This window comes from Narcine bancroftii, chromosome 7, assembly GCF_036971445.1.
Source record: "Narcine bancroftii isolate sNarBan1 chromosome 7, sNarBan1.hap1, whole genome shotgun sequence".
NCBI lineage: Eukaryota > Metazoa > Chordata > Chondrichthyes > Torpediniformes > Narcinidae > Narcine > Narcine bancroftii.
The window spans coordinates 179,897,954-179,917,937 of record NC_091475.1 but is presented as its reverse complement, the minus strand read 5'-3'; the positions used below and the strand labels follow the sequence as shown (position 1 = coordinate 179,917,937).

The window sequence follows — 19,984 nt, the reverse complement described above, 5'->3', positions numbered from 1 at the left end:
CAGTGGAAGGCCTAGCAGGCTCTAGACCAGGTGAGGCTGGATCCCTAAGGGAAACAGTGTCGTTTCTTCCATCAGGAAAATAACATAAGCATACTGTAGATTAGCATGAAGCAGTTGAACATGCTCTACAAGCGGATCAGCTTTGCTAGGTCTAATATGTTTTCTTAATAAAACTTCTCTGGGTTTAGATAGCCAAGTCGGCAAGGTCAATCCAGTTTTAGATTTTCTAGGGAAAACAAAAAGATGTTGGTGAGGAGTCTCATTGGGAACTGGACACAGCAGTGTACAGATAGAGTTTAATGTTTCTGGCAGCACATCTCGCCAGCGGCTGGTGGGGAAACTTTTTGATTTTAGTGCTAGAGTAATAGCTTTCCAGATTGTACCATTACAGCGCTCCACATGACCATTACCCCATGGGTTATAGCTGGTAGTATGACTAATAGCTATTCTCCTATCAAAAAGGTATTACCTAAGTTCAGAACTCATGAAAGCTGATCCTCTGTCACTATGAATGGTTAGGATAACTGAAAATACTAAAAATCATATCAAGACATTTAATAACAGAACTAGCAGAAATGTCAGCACATGCTATAGCGAAGGGGAAACGAGAGAATTCATCAATGATGTTAAGGAAATAGGAATTCTTATTATTTGAAGGTAGTGGTCCTTTAAAATCCATACAGAGGCATTCAAGTGGTCTAGATGCCTTAATCAATGTGGAAGCAGAAGGTTTATAATAGTGTGGTTTACACTCCACACAAACAGGACACTCATTAGTTAGTTTCTTGATGTCATCTATTGAGTTATGCAAATTGAGGGATTTCACATAATAATAAAATTTAGTGACCCCTGGGAGACATAATTCATTGTGAAGGTATTTCAAACGGTCAAGCTGCATTCTTGCACAGGTCATGCAAGAAAGCACGTCCGGAGAGTCATTGAATTTTCCTGGGCGATAGAGTACATCGTAATCATAAGTAGAAAGCTCAATTTTTGATCAGTCAGTGAAGTAAATTTCCTTCTGGCTAAAAGGAATCTCCAATAGCAAATGGATTCTACAATAGCTTACCCTTCCTTTTCGATAGAGGATTTCCTGATCTCCAACCCATGAAATGTCTGAGGGAAAAAGGCCAGTGGTCTACCAGCTTGATTTAGCGTAGCTGCTAAGACCCAATCTGACAAATCAGATTCCACTTGGAATGGTAAATCCTCATCAATAGCTGACATTGTCACCTTGGCTATATCCTGTTTGATGTTTTCAAAAGCACAGAGGGCTTCTTCAGACAGGGGAAAACTAGTAGTTTTAAACAGTGGCAGAGCTTTATCTCCATAAATGGACAATCAATGAGCATAATAGGAGAAAAACTACAGGCAACGCTTGAGGGACATTGTGTCGCAGGTGGGGGTAGATGAGTGGTTACATTATTCTCTCTGGGTCTGGGTTGATCTCCCCTTTACTCACTAGGTAGCCTAGTATAGCCAGGCATTTAGTGTGGTATACACACTTGTCGTTGTTAAGGGTTAAGTGCAGATTCTGGCCACTTGAAGAAATTTTTCTAAGTTCCAATCATGATCATTTAAGTCCTTTTCACATACAGAAACATTGTCCAGATAAGGGAAGGTGGCTTGCAAGTTATGAGCATCTACTAGCTTATCCATCTCTCTTTGGAAAATGGATACACCGTTGGTAACTCCAAAAGAAACTCTTAAACTGAAAAAGTTTGACACCTGCCTCAAAAGCGGTAAACTGTCTTTCATCTTTGTGAAAAGGCACCTGATGATAAGCTGATTTCAGATCAATTGTGGAATATATTTTGTATTGTGCAATCTGGTTTACCATGTCTGAGATAAGAGGCAAGAGATAAGCATATAGTTGCGTAAATGTGTTTATAGTTTGGCTGTAGTCCACGACCATTCTAGGTTATGCGCCAATTTTGACAACTACAACTTGTGCGCGCCAAGGACTTGTACTGGGTTTGATGATTTTTTTTCCTTCATATAAACGTCTAACCTTGTTCTTAATAAAGAGTCTGTCCTCTTTGCTATAGCACCTACCCTTTGTAGCCGTAGGTTTACAATCCGGGGTTAGATTGGTAAAAAGACATGGAGGTTTAATCTTTAGAGTTGATAACCCGCAAACAGCCTCTTGGGGTACTATGATTGATGGTAATGGGCTGTTAAATGCCAATATGATACTATTTATTTGGCATTGGAAATCTAGTCCTAAAATCATCAGAACTCACAGACCGGGGAGCACGTGCAATTTCTCTGGACATTCAGAGTTATTTTACAGCAATTTGTAATGTCTCATTTTAGTCTAGAACAAGCCATAGAAATTTTGCGCTTAGACAAATACAACGTAAAATTCAGGGCACTAGCAGTCGTAGGGTGAATATAGCTGTCAGTACTGCCCGAATTGAGCAAACAGTCAATAGGCTCCCCATTTACCTCCACCTTCATCGTGGAATGCTTCAGGTCGTGGGGTCCATCTTGATTAATCGTCATGGATGCTAGAATAGGATCTCCCCGTGGCGGTGATCTGTCAGAGTTTGCAATGTCACTGGCAGTTCCACTTACAATTTCAGAAGAAGTAGAAGGAGAAGAGAAAGAAGATTTAGATGGGGGCGTGGCAAGATGGCGTGCCTTCCAGTCCTCTCCTGACTCTTATCCTATTGTTTTGTCTAGTAATCTAGTCCAATCTGGCTTTTCCCTTGTTTGGTAAAAATCTGATAGGTATCTTAATTGTGCGGCTCTATAATAATTTTTAAAGTTTGGCAATTGTAAGCCTCCTTATTTATACCATTCTGTTAATTTATCTAGTGCTATCCTCGGTTTCCCCCCTTCCCATAAAAATTTCCTTATTATTTTCTTTAACTCCTTGAAGAATTTCTCTGTCAAGTGTATTGGCAATGCCTGAAATAGGTATCATATTCTTGGGAAAATGTTCATTTTAATACAGTTTATCCTTCCTATTAGTGTTAATGGTAAATCTTTCCAATGCTCTAAATCGCCCTGTAATTTTTTCATTAGTGGATAATAATTGAGTTTATATAAATGGCTGAGATTTTTTTTTATTTGTATACCTAGGTATCTTATTGCTTGCATTTGCCATCTGAATGGTGATTCCTTCTTAAATTTTGAGAAATCCACATTATTCATTGGCATTGTTTCACTTTTATTTACATTAATCTTGTAACCCGACACTTCTCCATATTCCTTCAATTTCTTATATAATTCTTTTATTGATAGTTCTGGAAGAACCTATACAACTTGATGTACTGGGAGAACTTGATACATTCTTTGGCTTGGCTTCGCGGACGAAGATTTATGGAGGGGGTAAAAAGTCCACGTCAGCTGCAGGCTCGTTTGTGGCTGACCAGTCCGATGCGGGACAGGCAGACACGATTGCAGCGGTTGCAAGGGAAAATTGGTTGGTTGGGGTTGGGTGTTGGGTTTTTCCTCCTTTGCCTTTTGTCAGTGAGGTGGGCTCTGCGGTCTTCTTCAAAGGAGGCTGCTGCCCGCCAAACTGTGAGGCGCCAAGATGCACGGTTTGAGGCGTTATCAGCCCACTGGCGGTGGTCAATGTGGCAGGCACCAAGAGATTTCTTTAGGCAGTCCTTGTACCTTTTCTTTGGTGCACCTCTGTCACGGTGGCCAGTGGAGAGCTCGCCATATAATACGATCTTGGGAAGGCGATGGTCCTCCATTCTGGAGACGTGACCCATCCAGCGCAGCTGGATCTTCAGCAGCGTGGACTCGATGCTGTCGACCTCTGCCATCTCGAGTACCTCGACGTTAGGGGTGTGAGCGCTCCAATGGATGTTGAGGATGGAGCGGAGACAACGCTGGTGGAAGCGTTCTAGGAGCCGTAGGTGGTGCCGGTAGAGGACCCATGATTCGGAGCCGAACAGGAGTGTGGGTATGACAACGGCTCTGTATACGCTTATCTTTGTGAGGTTTTTCAGTTGGTTGTTTTTCCAGACTCTTTTGTGTAGTCTTCCAAAGGCGCTATTTGCCTTGGCGAGTCTGTTGTCTATCTCATTGTCGATCCTTGCATCTGATGAAATGGTGCAGCCGAGATAGGTAAACTGGTTGACCGTTTTGAGTTTTGTGTGCCCGATGGAGATGTGGGGGGGCTGGTAGTCATGGTGGGGAGCTGGCTGATGGAGGACCTCAGTTTTCTTCAGGCTGACTTCCAGGCCAAACATTTTGGCAGTTTCCGCAAAGCAGGACGTCAAGCGCTGAAGAGCTGGCTCTGAATGGGCAACTAAAGCGGCATCATCTGCAAAGAGTAGTTCACGGACAAGTTTCTCTTGTGTCTTGGTGTGAGCTTGCAGGCGCCTCAGATTGAAGAGACTGCCATCCGTGCGGTACCGGATGTAAACAGCGTCTTCATTGTTGGGGTCTTTCATGGCTTGGTTCAGCATCATGCTGAAGAAGATTGAAAAGAGGGTTGGTGCGAGAACACAGAATACATTATGGACTGGGGAAAACCCCGGCCAGCATCCTCCAGTCACTGCTGGAGAGGCTGTAGCTGGGGTTTCCACACGCAGTCATACTACAAGGAAAGCAACCAGAATGAGGGAAGGAACAGAAGATCCTTTGGTTATGCAGAAGCAGGAATCTGTTGAGCCAAAAACACTTCCAATTGAAAAGATTTTTGTGAATCTTGAATCTAAATTATCTTATACAATGCAGGGATTATCCAAGATTATGACTGAACTTGGTACTAGGTTTAATACTCTGGTGAAAATACATTCTCAACAGATGGCTGAGTTTGGAGCTTTTAAGTTTGAAGTGAGAGATAAATTTAATTCGTGTGAAGAAGATATAGACGAAATACGGGATCAAGTTTTTGATGTGACCAAAATGGTCGAAGACTTACAAACTCAAAATAAAAATTTGGTGAAAAAGATTGATTATTTGGAAAACCAATCCAGATGGAACAATATAAAGATTATTGGTTTGCCAGAAGGTATGGAGGGACCAGACCCAAGAAAATTTTTTACTGAATGGATTCCGCAGGTGCTGGGTCAAGAACATTTCCCGGAAGGTATAATACTGGAACGTGATCACAGAGCCTTGCGTAGAAGACCTATTTCAGGTCAAAGTCCAAGACCTGTTTTGGTTCATTGCTTGAATTATTATGACAGAGAAATAATTTTACGAGTGGCTATTAGAAATGCACAACAGAGAAAATCACCCTTGATGATTCAAAATAATCGAGTTTTCTTCTATGCGGATTTGAGTCAAGAAGTTATGTTCCAACGATGGGAATTCAATCCTGCTAAAGAGTTGTTGTGGAAGAAAGGTTACAAGGCAACCTTTAGATATCCAGCTGTTTTGAAGGTTTTTCAAGATGGTTGCCAGCCAAAGTTCTTTGATTCTCCAAAGGAAGCTATAGCATTTGCTCAAGAGCTGCCAATTACTCAGTTTCAACAGAGACATAGTCCGCCACGATCTCTAAGGAGACAAGAGATGGAAGAAAAGAGCCGTGCTCCAAGAAGGAATGGTTGTAATGGTGACTCGGCAGTTGGAGCTGATTAAAAGAAGAGTTGTCCTTTTTTTAAAAAAGTGATATTAAATAATGATGATGTTAGTTTAAGATGAAGTGAGAGTTGGGGGAGAGAACTGGATAGGCACTATTTCCTGAAAGTCATCTGCTACGTGTGAGTTATCTCACACCCATTTTTTTTGGGAGTTACCGCATTGCGTGGTTTAGACGGGAGGGGGTATTTTTAACCTCCTACCCGTTTTTTTTCCTTTTTTTTGTATTATTAGATTATAGAGTGAAGGGGTTTTTTTTGTTTAATATAAAAAAAAGCATAAGAAAGTATTTGATTGTTTAAAAAAATAAAAATTGATATGTTTTTTTTGTAAAGTTTATTCAGTAGATAAGGAATATCTGAAATTTAAATGTGAATGGGATGGATAAGTTTTTTTAAAATTTTTTCTTTAACTTTAAGGTGAAAGGAGTGGTAATTCTGGTGTATATTATTTTGCTGTTTTAGTTATAGAATGAAGGGAATAATGGTGAAAGTTATAAATTGAATTGTACAATTCTTAATGAGGCTTGAATTTTGTTTGTGGTTTATGCTCCATTTGTTGAAGATATAGATTTCGTTGTAGATATGTTTTTATTATTTGGATATCTGGATTTTAACATAATGATTGGGGATATTTAAATGTGGTATTGGAGATTTTATTGGATAACTATTCAAGAGTAAAAGGGAAAAATGGTGGAAGAGTACTAAAATTGAATTGTACAATGCTTTTTTTTGAAGACTATTTAAAATTTTATAACATGAATACAATAAAGAATTACATTTAAAGAAAAATAGAAAAAAAATTTAAAAAGGTATTATTACAATATTACATCAGAAAACTACACAAAATAACCCCCCCCCCCCGTTAATTGTAACACAATATTAATAGTCTAACTTAAAATTAGTCCAACCCTCCCCACCAAAATAAAGAGTGAAGAGTTAATAAAATTGACAATATTATATATGAAAAAAAATACCCACCTTCAAAAAAGAGATAAAACTTAACCTAAAAAATTCTAACAACAACAACAACAACAAAAATTGTCAATACTAAAATATCACACTTAAACATATATTAAAATCAAACTTAAATGCATATAATTAGCAAACGGAGTCCACTTTAACTTATAAAAAGACATCTTATTCTGAATTGAAAAAGATATCCTTTCCATAGTCAAACAAAATTTCATTTCCAAATACCACTTATCTAAAGTTAGTATATTTCTATCTTTCCAAGTAAGTGCTATACATTTCTTAGCCACAACTAAAGCTAAATAAATAAATGAAATCTGATAATCCTCTAAACCTAAATCGATTAATGATTGCATGTTCCCTAATAAAAATATATCAGGATCTAATACAAGATGGATATTATATAAACTGTTAAAAACAGATTGAATACCTTTCCAAAACTGTTGCAATCGATCACAAAGCCAAACAGTATGCAAAAAAGTATTGGCCGTCTGATCACATCGAAAACAAGAATCCAACTTACTAAAACCAAATTTTTTTAATTTCTCCGGCGTTAAATATAGCTGATGAATAAAATTATAATTAATCATCGCTAGTCTAGCATTAATTAAATTCCAAATACTATTCTGACAAATTTCCATCCAAGCTTCTTCAGCTATTTTATGTCCTAAATCTTTTTCCCATTTCAACTTATCTTTATCCCAGTCTTTTTTACTACCAATTTCTTGTAAAATACTATACAAATCAGATATATATCCCTTTTTTGGTATTGAAAGTACATATTCTTCAAAACTAGATTCAGGCAATGAAATCATATGTCGACCACATAACTGTTTTACAAAAGATCTTAATTGATAATATACAAATATAGAATTTGCACTAATACCATATTTCCTTTGTAATTCGTCAAAGGAACAAAAACAACCCTCAGAAAAACAATCAGATAAATTTTTTATTCCCTTCTTTTCCCATTGTTTCAAAATGGCATTGGAGACCGTAAAAGGAACAAGTTGATTATTATATAATGGCAATCTTCCAGAATATATATTTTTAAGTCCCAATTTTTTAAGTTTACTTGTCCATAAATTCAATAAATGTTTCAATATTGGCACATCATAAGTTCGTAATAAATTTTTATTCCATCGAAACAAAAACTCATGAGGAAATTTTTCTAAAATAACCACCATTTCTATCTTTACCCAACTAGGTGGGTTGTCCATATTCATTAATGCACTAAGAAATTTGAATTGAGCTGCTTCATAATAATGCTGAAAATTCGGTAATCTTAAACCTCCAAATTGAAAATCCCACATCAATTTTCTCATTGCTACTCTCGGAAATTTTCCCTTCCATAAGAATTCTCTAATCGCTTTATATAAATCCTTAAAAAAAATTTTTTTTTTAAAAATAAGGAATTGATTGAAACAAATATTGTATTCTAGGAAAAATATTCATTTTTATATTATTAATCCTCCCTAGTAAACCCAAAGGTAGATCCCTCCACCTAATCAAATCTAATTTAATCCTTTTTATTAAAGGAAAATAATTAATTGAATATAATTCTTGAAATTCCATATTAACATTAATTCCTAAATATTTAATTTGTGTAGTCCACTTCAAATTTGTAATATTTTTATATACCTTTACAAATTGGTAAAATTTCACTTTTAGCCCAATTTACTTTGTAACCAGATAATTGGCCATAAATTTCTAAACATTCTTGAATTGCAGGTAAAGAAATATCCGGATCCACCAAATATAATAAAACATCATCAGCAAATAAATTAATCTTATATTCCTCAGAACTCTGAATTGTTCAATGCTTAATGAGGTTTGAATTTTGTTTTAAGATGGTGGTTTATGTGACTAATATGATGATAGATGTGAAGTTAGTTGATATTTGGTGAAGGTTTATCTCTATAGAGAAAGTTTTTTTCATCTTTTTTTTCATGCTACAATTTTTTTTAAGAATTGATTATTGTTTAAGAATTTTTGATAGATAATGTTACTAACTTTACTAATTTTTTATATTAAGTTTGAGTTAAATATATGTTTCATCTTAACTCCGTTTGTTAAATATATGCTTTTAAGTTTGATTTAAATATGTTTTTTTTAAGTCTGATATCTTAGTATTAATTACTTTTCTTTTTGTTAGTATTTTAATTGGTTATGTTTTTGTTTTTTTTTGTAAGTGGGTTTTTTTCTCACATATATTATTAACTTTATTAATTCTTCACTCTTTATTTTGGGGGAAAGGGGGGGTTGGACTAATTTGAGTTGGGTTATTAATGTGTAATAATTATTGGGGAGGGTATAGTTTATTTAGATTACTGATATTGTATTGTAATTTTATTATTTTATTCTTAATTTTTTTTAAATGTAATCCTATATGTTATTCATGTTATAAAATCTTAAATAAAGTTTAAAGAAAAAGAATTAGATGAATCGTTGGCTCTCCAGGTCAACACAGCAGTCTTGCGGCAGCGCCCCTGCTTATTAGTAGTGCTTGAGCATTTCTTCTTCTTCAACTCATGGTGTGAGTTGGCGAGGACTCTCGCCACGGAAGGCTCTGGCCCAGTACCCTCGCTTTCTGCAGGTGGCACAATTGGCTTGCCGCGTGGGGCACTGAGAGTGAACGTGCAGTGCCAAACCGCAGAAGTAGCATCTTCTGTAGCAGCTTTTATGCTGCGGTTTAGTGGCGCTCAGCGGTGGATCATCACTGTGGGTGGGTCTTGGGGGTATCGCTTCAGCACCTCTTTCTTTCTTGAGGGCTTTAGCATTTTGTAGTGCAGACTTAAGGATCTTCACTTGTTGTAGAGCAGCATTAAAGGTCAGGCCCGGGTTGTCCAGTAAATGTTGCCTGATGTACCCCGACTCCAATCTGCTTATGAATGCGTCCAGCATCAAAGATTCTCTGTGGGCTTCGGCCATGACAGCAGTGCAAGCACAAGCTCTGGATATCCCTTTTAGTGCAAGCGGGAAAGCATCTTTGCTCTTTCTAGTTTGTTGTTTTCGAGTGTGAAGCTGATGACTTGCACTGAGGAGATTCAGTGCATTCTGGTAGTCAGCTGTCTTCCTAACTATGGAGTAGGGTACTTCTCCAAGGAGGGCCACAAGATGGTCCATTTTCTTGCACAACATTGTTCACTCGCATGTATGCTTCAAAACATTGGACCCAGTGGTGAAAAATTTCTCCAGCTCGGGTGGCATCTTGATCTATCTCGAGACTTCCAGGTTTCAGGGAAGTATCCATGATTGAGAGTCAGTTAATAAAATTGATATGCCATAGACATAGACCAGACAAGTGTTATACTAATACAGGGCTTTTATTAACAGATTATAACCACCCCTAAACTGGCCAGTGGGAAAGAAAGCATGTCCATCTGTTATACCAGTAGGGAGGAGTATCTCTACAGCTATAGCTAATAGCAAGCAACCCCCCCCCCCCCCCCCCACATTACATCATCACACCCACTAGTTCAGGAGTGATGTCTTCCATTATTGGTGTTGGATAGTGACCTCTTTTGATTGCTTGGTTTAAGTCTTTGGGATCCAGACATATCCTCAGGCAGCCATTCGGTTTTTCCTTTATTACAATGGAATTCACCTAGTCGGTTGGCTCTACCACTTTTGCTATCACTCGTTTTTCTTCTATTTCTTTAAACTCCTGCTCTAGCCTTTGTTTCAGCTTTATTGGCACCTTCCGTAGATCATGGATTGTTGGTTTGCATTCTGGGTCTATGGTTATGTGGAATTCAAAATTTCCAAAGCACCCGACTGTGTCATCGAAGCAGTCGGAACATGTCCATGAGCTCAGCCTTGTTTGTGATCGGAGGGCGTTGCTCAAGCGAAATGTCACTATTGATCCTCTTGGAAATTTTCTTCTCCCTGATCTCGTTGTTTACAGAAATTAGCTGTAATTCCTGACAACTATTCAGGCCAAGGATTTCTGGTCCATCGGCGTCAATCATGAAGAATGTGCATATGACGCTTTTTCCTTTATTTGGACTTTTCCTAGTTGTTTAATCACAGGGCCACCATAGGCTGTGAGCATGACATTTACAGCTTCTTCCGGGTACCGTGTTCACCTTGTTCTCGGGAACATTTGACAGTACAGTCTGAGTGGGAGGACGTTGCTTTGTGATCCAGTGTCCAACTTTATTTTCAAGTTGAATGTTGTTGGTTTGTTTCTGATATTTCTCTTCACTTGGATCGTGATGTGCAATTTATTTTTTTCTCCCTTCCCTTTCTTGGAGGCCTCATTGTTTCAATGTCGAGCGTCAGTGTGTTGGAGTCACTGCTGTTTCTTCCCTCGACGTGGTGTACTTTCCTTCTGTATTCTTGTTTTCTCTCTCTTTTCGTGCCAGACCTACACACCTTCCCACTCGTCCTGCACTTCGAATCACACACGGGGCATTTCTTGCAGTCATCGAAGGGGTGTAGTCTGCCACACCTCTTACAGTTCTCAGATCTCTGTGGCTTTCTCTATGTGCATTTTATAGCATCAACCCTTCTATCACTGTGCTGTGTGTTGGTCTGCATGGAAAGGGATTGAATTTGCCTCCTGGTGGCCTCAAAGGCCCTAGCTGCATCTACGGCATCCGCTAGTTTCAAGCTATCTTTTCCTATGAGAGCTTTCTGCACTTTGGGATGAGCATTTCCCCAAATTAGTTGGTCTGTTATTTCTTCGAACTTGCATTTCACAGCAATATTCTTTAGCCTTGTGAGGAAATTATCTACCAACTCGTCAGGCTCTTGTCTTAATCCCTGGAACTCGTATTGCTTTATTCTATGGTTAGATCATGGTTCCAGAAGAGAGGAAAACTTTTCAAATATCCTTTCTGGGTTATTTTCTTCCTCTTCAGCCAGCTTCCAGCTATTAAACAGGTCTAGTCCTCGCTCCCCTGTGTAAAGAAGGGTGTAACTAACCTTTTCCTCCGGTGTGATTCCCTTGAGAAAACTTTCGAATGCCAGGTTGCACTTCTGCTTGAACTTTTTGAAAGGGTCTATGATGTTGTCGGCTTCCCCGTCCATGACTGGGGTATTGCTGCCGCTGCTGCAGTCATTTTCTTCTCCAGCACAGGTCGTCAAATAATGGTGCTTTTTCTTTGATTCCTTCTCTCTGCTTATTTCAATTTTTTTTTCTATATGGTATGGGATTCAATCGATCCCACCACTGCCACCATGTTGTGTCCAGGTGGTACCATCTGAAAACACTAGAAAGGCTTGTAAGTTTACAGCACATTTCTTTTTTTTTATTTTTCACGCTATAAACCATACTGACCAAAATACTTATTTTTCTCTTGAATATATACAGTGTCATTTTCTCCCCTTTTCTCCCCCTCCCTTCCCTCCCTCCCTCTCCCCCCACTTCCCATTTATTCAAAGTTCAATCTATAACACACATGTCAAACTCTGGCCCATATAATTATATTTGGCCCACAAGATCATATTAAATATATATTAGAGTTGGCCCGCTGGCCGCCGCGCAAGTATAGCACATGCACAGCAGCAAGCACGACCATAGTAGTTTTTAGCACTTCCACAGCAGGCACAGCAGTCCACCGATATAGTTAACGGGAAAGTTAATTAGATATTCACAGCGGCGCCGATACAACGGACCCGCCGCCTAGCTACAACGGACCTGCCGCCTAGCTCCAATGGACCCGCCACCTAGCTCCAACGGACCCGCCGCCTAGCTCCAACGTCTCCTTGAGCTTCATCTGTGGGTGGGTGCTGCTGGGCATCGGACTTTCTGCTGGGGTGGAGGTCGCGGACGAGTTCCACCGCTCACGGTATTCCCGGTGAGATGGCGAGACCAGCGGGAACTCCTTGGGTTGTTGGCGGCGGTTGCGGCAGGCGGAGGCGGGGGCGGAGGAGGGAGAGGGGGCGGGACGGTGGATGCCGCTCTGCAGACCTCCGCTCCCTGGCATGCTTCTCGGCAACGTGCGATCCTTGGCTTAAAGGCTAGAGAGAAATATTATTTATTGAATATTTTATTTCTTATTTGTTAATGCTTCTTATGGAAAGAGTTTAACCAAAACTATTATTAAATATTTTAATAAGAAAAAGTTTAACATTACATATGTTGAGAGAAAACATGCAGATGTTGTTGAAAATTTTCAATAAATATTTAGTTCGGCCCTCGACTTAGTCCAAGTTTTTAATTTTGGCCCTCGGTGAATTTGAGTTTGACATCCCTGATCTATAAGATACATTAAACCCGTTAAACAATGTCGTCACTTAATAAAAATAAACAAGAAATTTTTGTCTTTTACTTTTATATATTGAGTCAGTTCATTTCGTTGTCTTCTCCTTCTGTCATTTTAGGTGGTGGAGGTCCATGGTAGGATTTCTCTATTGTGTTTCATGTACGGTTCCCATATTTGTTCAAATATTGTGATGTTATTTCTTAAATTATATGTTATTTTTTCTAATGGAATACATTTATTCATTTCTATATACCAGTGTTGTATTCTCAAGTTGTCTTCTAATTTCCAGGTTGACATAATACATTTTTTTGCTACAGCTAGGGCTATCATAATAAATATTTTTTGTGCTCCATCCAAATCGAGTCCAAATTCTTTATTTCTTATATTACTTAGGAGGAAGATCTCTGGGTTTTTTGGTATATTGCTTTTTGTAATTTTATTTAATATCTGGTTTAGATTTTCCCAACATTTTTTCACTTTCTCACATGTCCAAATTCAAGCCACTGGGTTGCACATAGATACAATGTCTCTCACTGTGAGTGCACCACTCTCAAATGTAATGTGGCTCTTACAGTGTTAATGTTCATGCTCTAGCATAAAATACTCCTAGGTTTCCTCAGTATATAACAGCATGAATATTAGTTTTGACAGGATGTGGTTTTTGCAAGCCAAAACTTATTGCTGCACCTTAAATGATGTTCTAAAAGTAATGTTGAGCTGACTTCTGAAATGTCTGAAGTCTGCATGCTGATGACACACTAATATGATTCTGGGGTAGTAATTCCAGGATTGGCTGTTGAAGAACTAATATTTCAAGGCAGAATTGTGTATGACCCGGAGCATAATTTGCAGGAGGTGATATTTTTATGCATTGATTCTTTTACAAGGCAGAGTTCGTGCTCTATTAAATTGTGACAAAAGCTTTGGTCAGTTTCAGAGGGAGCTGCAGAGGCCCAGGCTTTGAAGCTTGCTGACCAATACTGTGGGGATGATAGTGTTGAAAGCTGAACTGTAATTGTTGAAAAGCAGCCTGATGTACTTGCATGTGTTGTCTCAGTGATCCAGGGTGGAGTGGAGAGCCAGTAAGATTGTATCTGCTATGGAACGATTGTGCTGGTAGACAAATTGCAGCGAGTCCAGGTATTTACTTGGGTATGAGTTCATTCTGGCCATGACCAACCTCTCAAAGCATTTCATTGCAGTAGATGTGAGTGCTACTGGGCGATAATCATACAGTCCATCAGGAAGATTTCAGACTTAGTTTCTTAACATTGCTCTCTCAGAGACAAGCTCAACCTCAGCATGCTTCCAGAAAGTTATATCAGTTGCTTAAGGTGTTATGTCTGTTGCCAGATTATATAAATCTGTAATAAACCAATTATGCTGATATGCATTAATTGCTCCATTCCTTAAAAGTTATACAAAGGTCCACAAAATGTTTGATGTTTCTCAAACTAACTAGTTTCCAATCCATTAGAATTTCTACAGGATAGTATCTGTATCTATAAAATATGTTTTAGAGCAACATGAAATGTTATCCTTTCAATGATTTAAAGATTACATCATAGCAATAAAGAAATTCCTTGCCATTCTGAAGAAATAGAGTGCAGAGAAATATCCCCAAGGAAATCGATTAAACAGTTTAAATATGCTGCTTCCTTAGAAGTGCTGATCTTAGTAGCAAAATGATTGCATTGGGAGCTCAGTCCATGAAAAGAACCTAACAAGGGCATCCTTTGAGAATTAATGGATTGAAAACAGGAAACAACTAAGTGCCTAGAAATGAAGCAGAACTCTGCAGAGCAGACTGAACCTGCACTGTTTCCAGGAAATGGTTACTGGATTGTTTTTACATAGCCATAACCTGTTCACATTATGAGGAAAGAAATCTCACGGTCTCGTCTCCAACTATCTCTGGTCATGCTACAAACAGGGATCTTCCCTCACAAGTTGTTAAGCAGCATATTATTGCAGCAAGAAACATTTATGTGGTGACAGTGCAAGGTGATGTTTACTTCCACAAAAATTCCAAATGAACAGTGCTGTTATTGAAGTTCCAATCGCTGAAATATGCAGCTAAGAAGAATTTGGTTACTTTTGCCAAAATCACATATTAAATCCATAAAGTTTTGTTTTCAAACTTCAACTCGCATTATATTATTCATAAATAAAGTGAAATAAATAACTATAGATATTTCTCTTAGCATTCTTCATTTCTGTGAATTTTGACCTTAACCTTCATTTTCACAGCTCACCAAACAGAATCATTATTAATCTTCAGCAGCATTTTGTACTGAGCTTTTTAAATGAATAAAGTGAAAGCATAAATCATGAATTAAACTGAAATTAACACTACAGAAGACTTAAACATTCATTGTACAGAAAAAAATACATTGATTTCTTTGCATGACTGCATCTTTTTTAGATTATGACGGATTATGTTATATTTTATATTTTATATTGTATATATGTTTTAAAGGAGATAAATTATGAGTTTTTTTTAGTGTAGGTCACAAACAAACACAAACACTTCACAAAACATCTCATTTTAAATGCTAGAGCTCTGCTCAAACTAGACAGTCCAGGCTCCGAGTGCCTTTGCAAAAACTTTGAAGAATGCTATAGAGACTTCACAAGTAGGTGTTAATACTGTGGAGTAATGGATGATTGTTTTGGAAAGCAACAGATGAAGGGACTCGGAAGATTGGGTCCAGTGCTGCAGTCTGTCTGAATGCAGTTTGCTGTTCTAAGAGGGTCACGTGGTTTTCTCTGAGAAAGAGAGAGAGAGAGAATTCAGTTCTACAGTTCAGCAGTAGCAGTTGGGACTGGAACATGACAAATTGGGAAGTTTGTTTGAAACCCCATTTTGGAAGATGGGTTGTGAGTTCTGACTTCAATCTATTTAAAGCCTTTGTGGTCCATATAAGAGGAGATGGCTGGTTGTGTGGTGTTTCGCCTGAGATAAGGGAAACAGAAAAAGAACCCTGTGATGACCTGAAAGAAAGAGGTTATCATCTGGAAAACCATAATGGGGCAAGTTTCTTCGGCAAGGCACTGAAGTGGCTGATTGGAAGGAATCAGTTTGTGTCCAATGAGCAACAAATCTCTCTCTGAAAACCAACAAGAAACTTCCTGGGCGGTAACTATCTAGCTTTCAAGCACCAAAGCCTGGTGAAGATTCATAAATGTTAAATTCTGTGCACATTTTAAGAATTGCTTGATACCAGTGAACTTGGAGGAATGAGAAGTGAGAACGGATTGTGAATCAGAGAACTTTTCTGAACTTATACACACATTACATATACGGGCACTTAGAATTAGAAGAAGGTTAAGTTAGGTTAATAGTAATAAGTTAAAGTTTGATCCTGTTTTATGTTTAAAGAAAATTAAAAGTAACCTATGTTTAAGTAGCATTTGTCTTGATGAATATCTATTGCTGCTGGGTCTTAGGGTCCTTTGGGCCCGTTACAAGACACCTTCAAATATTTGCATAACAGTTTTTGGGGAAGAAGGAATAACACTTCTTGCAATATAAATGCACTGTAATTATGTTATGTATTTAAAAACAATTACTGGTATCTCTTAATTTGCAAATAACTTTTTTTATTCCTTAGATCTTTCTGTTGCTTGTATTTCCCTTCTTTTTTGTGTCACTAACTACCCTTCAGAGTGTGTCTATATACCCTCATTTCTTTTTTTATTTACCTGGTTCCCTGAATGTTCATATTTATTCTCTATCTCTGTCTGTCTCTCTCTATCTCTTACTTTCTTTTCTTTGGGAAGTGTAGATATCATTCTTTTGGTGACTTACCATTGAGATGAGTAATCTGGCCTTGTCCTGTGCCCTAGGCTACGTTTCAGTCAATGGATTTGGAGTTGTGGTATTGTGCAGCAGTGGTGGGAAAAGCGTGGAGGTTTTGTGATTTTTTTTCAAATGAGCTGGAGGGTGTCTACTGCAGTGCACAATGGAGGCTGACCACACAGCCAGGGCAATGACAATGCCTCAGGCCATCTAACTTTGTGGGGAAATCATCAGCTTCTTCCAAACACCCGGCCCCCAATCTTACTTCCTCTTCTACATTTAATCCAAAATTGTATTCTTGACCAACCAACTGACTCCCTGGGTTTCTGTCATGCTTTTATTCGCTGAAATCACAGTCCATTTATCCCCATCACCTTACAACATCTCTCTTCACCATTCCTTCCCCTTTTCCCATCTTCTGACTTTCCCCTGCAAATTCCTTCTCCTCTTATCACCTTGTCTTCATTATCAGTTCCCAGTTTTTGCTGTCATTATCCATTTTCTTTCTCTCAGTCCCTAAAGCCTTGTGCCTCCTTCAGGTCTTTATTGAGTTTATGAGATTTACAAAGGATTCAAAATTGTAGGCAGTCTGCCAGTGATCATCCGTCATCTGAGATTGTGCAAAATGTAACTTAAACATCCTATTGCAGGCTATCTCCGAAGCCATTGTCAACATGTTTTTCATGTAAGATTTCTTCTTTAGCTCACTTTACACATTCATTTTAAAGAAAACATTACATGCTGCGATTAAGTGGCATCAATTCATTTGAGTAGAATGAAAATAATAGCCTGCACAGGCCAACTTTGGTGTTTCCAATGTAGCAGGAACCATAAAGGCAAAACTGCCCACAGTTAGCAATAAGTATTTAAAACTAGCTTCTGTTGAGCCAGTAATCAATTGTTTCCCCTTTTTGTCTGGATAGAAGTGCCTCCCCCTTTGTAGCAAATGAATTACACTCATAGTTTCAAATCCATCATATCCTGCCGCATTCTATTGGGACAGATCTTCTATTCTAGTGCCTGCACTCATATCCAGATCTTACCAGAATAACCCCAAAGACCAGATTTCTAGCACCAGGTCAAACTTAGCTTATGGCAACATCTTTTGCCCATCTGTTGTCAGTCATAGTGGTCTCTCAGACTCCAACGGGGCAACACCATCTTCTGGAAACCTGACTGTTACACCTGTGCTGGGTTACATCTGGCATTGTTACAGTAGCCCCTCTTATGGTGAATGGGAGAAAACTTCTGCAGGGAAAAAGAATCAAAAAGCTACAAGGCACGTCAATAGACTTTTGCGCCAACTCATCCATGTCAATCAGGTTGTTGATATGATCTAGTCCCATTCACTCCAATTCTTTCCCATCCAAATACCTGTCAAAATGCCTTTTAAGTGTCACAATTTTACCTCCTCCTACAGCTTCCGTTAGCAGCTAATTCCATACAGCTTCCACCCTCACTATGTTTCCCCTCTGGTCCTTTTTAGATCTTTCCACTCTCACTTTAAATCTGCACTTCTAGTTTTGCTCCCCCACCCTAGGAAAAAAAACTGAGGCCATTCATTTGATCAAAAAATTAGTCTTAGGATCTCCCAGTGGCCAACCATTTCAATTCTACACCCCACTGCCACACTAGCGTGTACGTCCATGTTTTATGTACTGCCAAGTTGAGGCAGGTGGAATTGGTGAAACCACATCTTATATTCCTTCTCCAACCAGACAGCATCAATATTGATCAATTTCTGTTACCCTCCTCCCAAACTCTCTTCCTTTTCTGTTGTCCCTCTATCTTCCTTCTTCCAGGTCCACACCCCTTCCCTTCCTTCTCCTATCAGAGAGCAATCTTGCTTAGCCCTCTCACCAAATCACTTCTCAGCTTCCATTCTCCCTCCTCTATCCACCTATTATCTCTTATCAGTGAGCCTCTGTTCCTTCCCCTTACTCCCCCCTCCCCTCTCCACCCACCTTTATATTTAGGAATTTGCCTGATTCTGAGCACTCCTGAGAAAGATTTCAGACATGAAACATTGACTGCCTTTTGCTTCCTGTAGATGCTGTGAGACCTTCTGTACTTCTCCAGCACTAGAGAAGTACTGCACTAGACCATAGCATCTGCAGTCTTTCTTGTTTACCTTGAAAAAAAAATTAAATTTTAAAATTTATTTTTAAAGAAATATATTTAATGAATATTTAATGAATTCTATTTGTTATTGACTGTGTATTTTTAAAGAGTTTAAGAAATTATCACAACATGCACGTGTTGTCCCAGTTGATCAGCCTGAGTGAAAAGAGCTCATCAGCTGTTAAAACCATGCTGTGAGTGCAGCAGACAATGCTAACTTAATCCAGTCTGTGAAGGCAGCTGACAGTACTAACTCACCCCAGTCTGGGAGCACAGCTGACCGTACTAACTCACCCCAGTCTGAAAGCATGGCTGACAGTACTAACTCACCCCAGTCTGTGAACACAGCTGACAGTACTAACTCACCCCAGTCTGGGAGCACAGCTGACCGTACTAACTCACCCCAGTCTGAAAGCATGGCTGACAGTACTAACTCACCCCAGTCTGTGAACACAGCTGACAGTACTAACTCACCCCAGTCTGGGAGCACAGCTGACCGTACTAACTCACCCCAGTCTGAAAGCATGGCTGACAGTACTAACTCACCCCAGTCTGTGAACACAGCTGACAGTTGTAACTCACCCCAGTCTGGAAGCACAGATGATAGAACTAACTCACCCCAGTCTGGGAGCACAGCTGAGAGTACTAACTCTGTGAGCATAGATGACAGTGGTAGCTCTCCCCAGTCTGTGAGCACAGCTGACCTTGCTAGCTCTCCCCAGTGTTGCGCTGTGAGCTTTTCCATAGTACTGGAAGATTGTCCCCCAAAGAAAAACTGCTTCCTGGGAGCTACCTAAATATAAAGAATAAACAGCATGGCTCAGCAGCAGACAGATGACCATTTTGGGACAACGGGGATACCACCCATTACACTAGTAACTGGAAAAAATTTTTAAAAATATTTTATTTTAAAATTTCCATCTGTGTAATTAATATATTTTTACATAAGCAAAATTTGATTAGATTAAAAATTACAATGATTACCTGGTAATTTTATTCCTCCCCCTACCCCACTTGCCCTTCCTCCCTTCCCACATATACCCCCCCACTAAAATATATATAATAATAGAAGTATCGTATATAGTTAAGTAGAAAAAATATAGGAAAAAGAAAAAATAATATTCTGGATTGCACAAATGGTCAGATCGCACATTGGAATCTTACAGTATTTATATAGCAACTTTTGGGAAGTAGATTATTACAGGTCATAAGAGGACAGAGATACATTTTTAGATATTTATCCCTAAACTTTGGATAAACAGGGTCCAAATTTGTAAGAAAATAGAATATTTATTTCTTAAATTATATGTAATTTTCTCCAAAAGTATACA

The 19,984-nt window shown here is 38.8% G+C and overlaps 1 long non-coding RNA gene across 1 annotated transcript in view; it reads left to right on the top strand.

The window, feature by feature from the left end:
- LOC138739461 (uncharacterized) overlaps positions 1–19,984 on the top strand; it is a 64,503-nt gene that overhangs the window by 34,318 nt on the left and 10,201 nt on the right. The window lies entirely within an intron of this gene.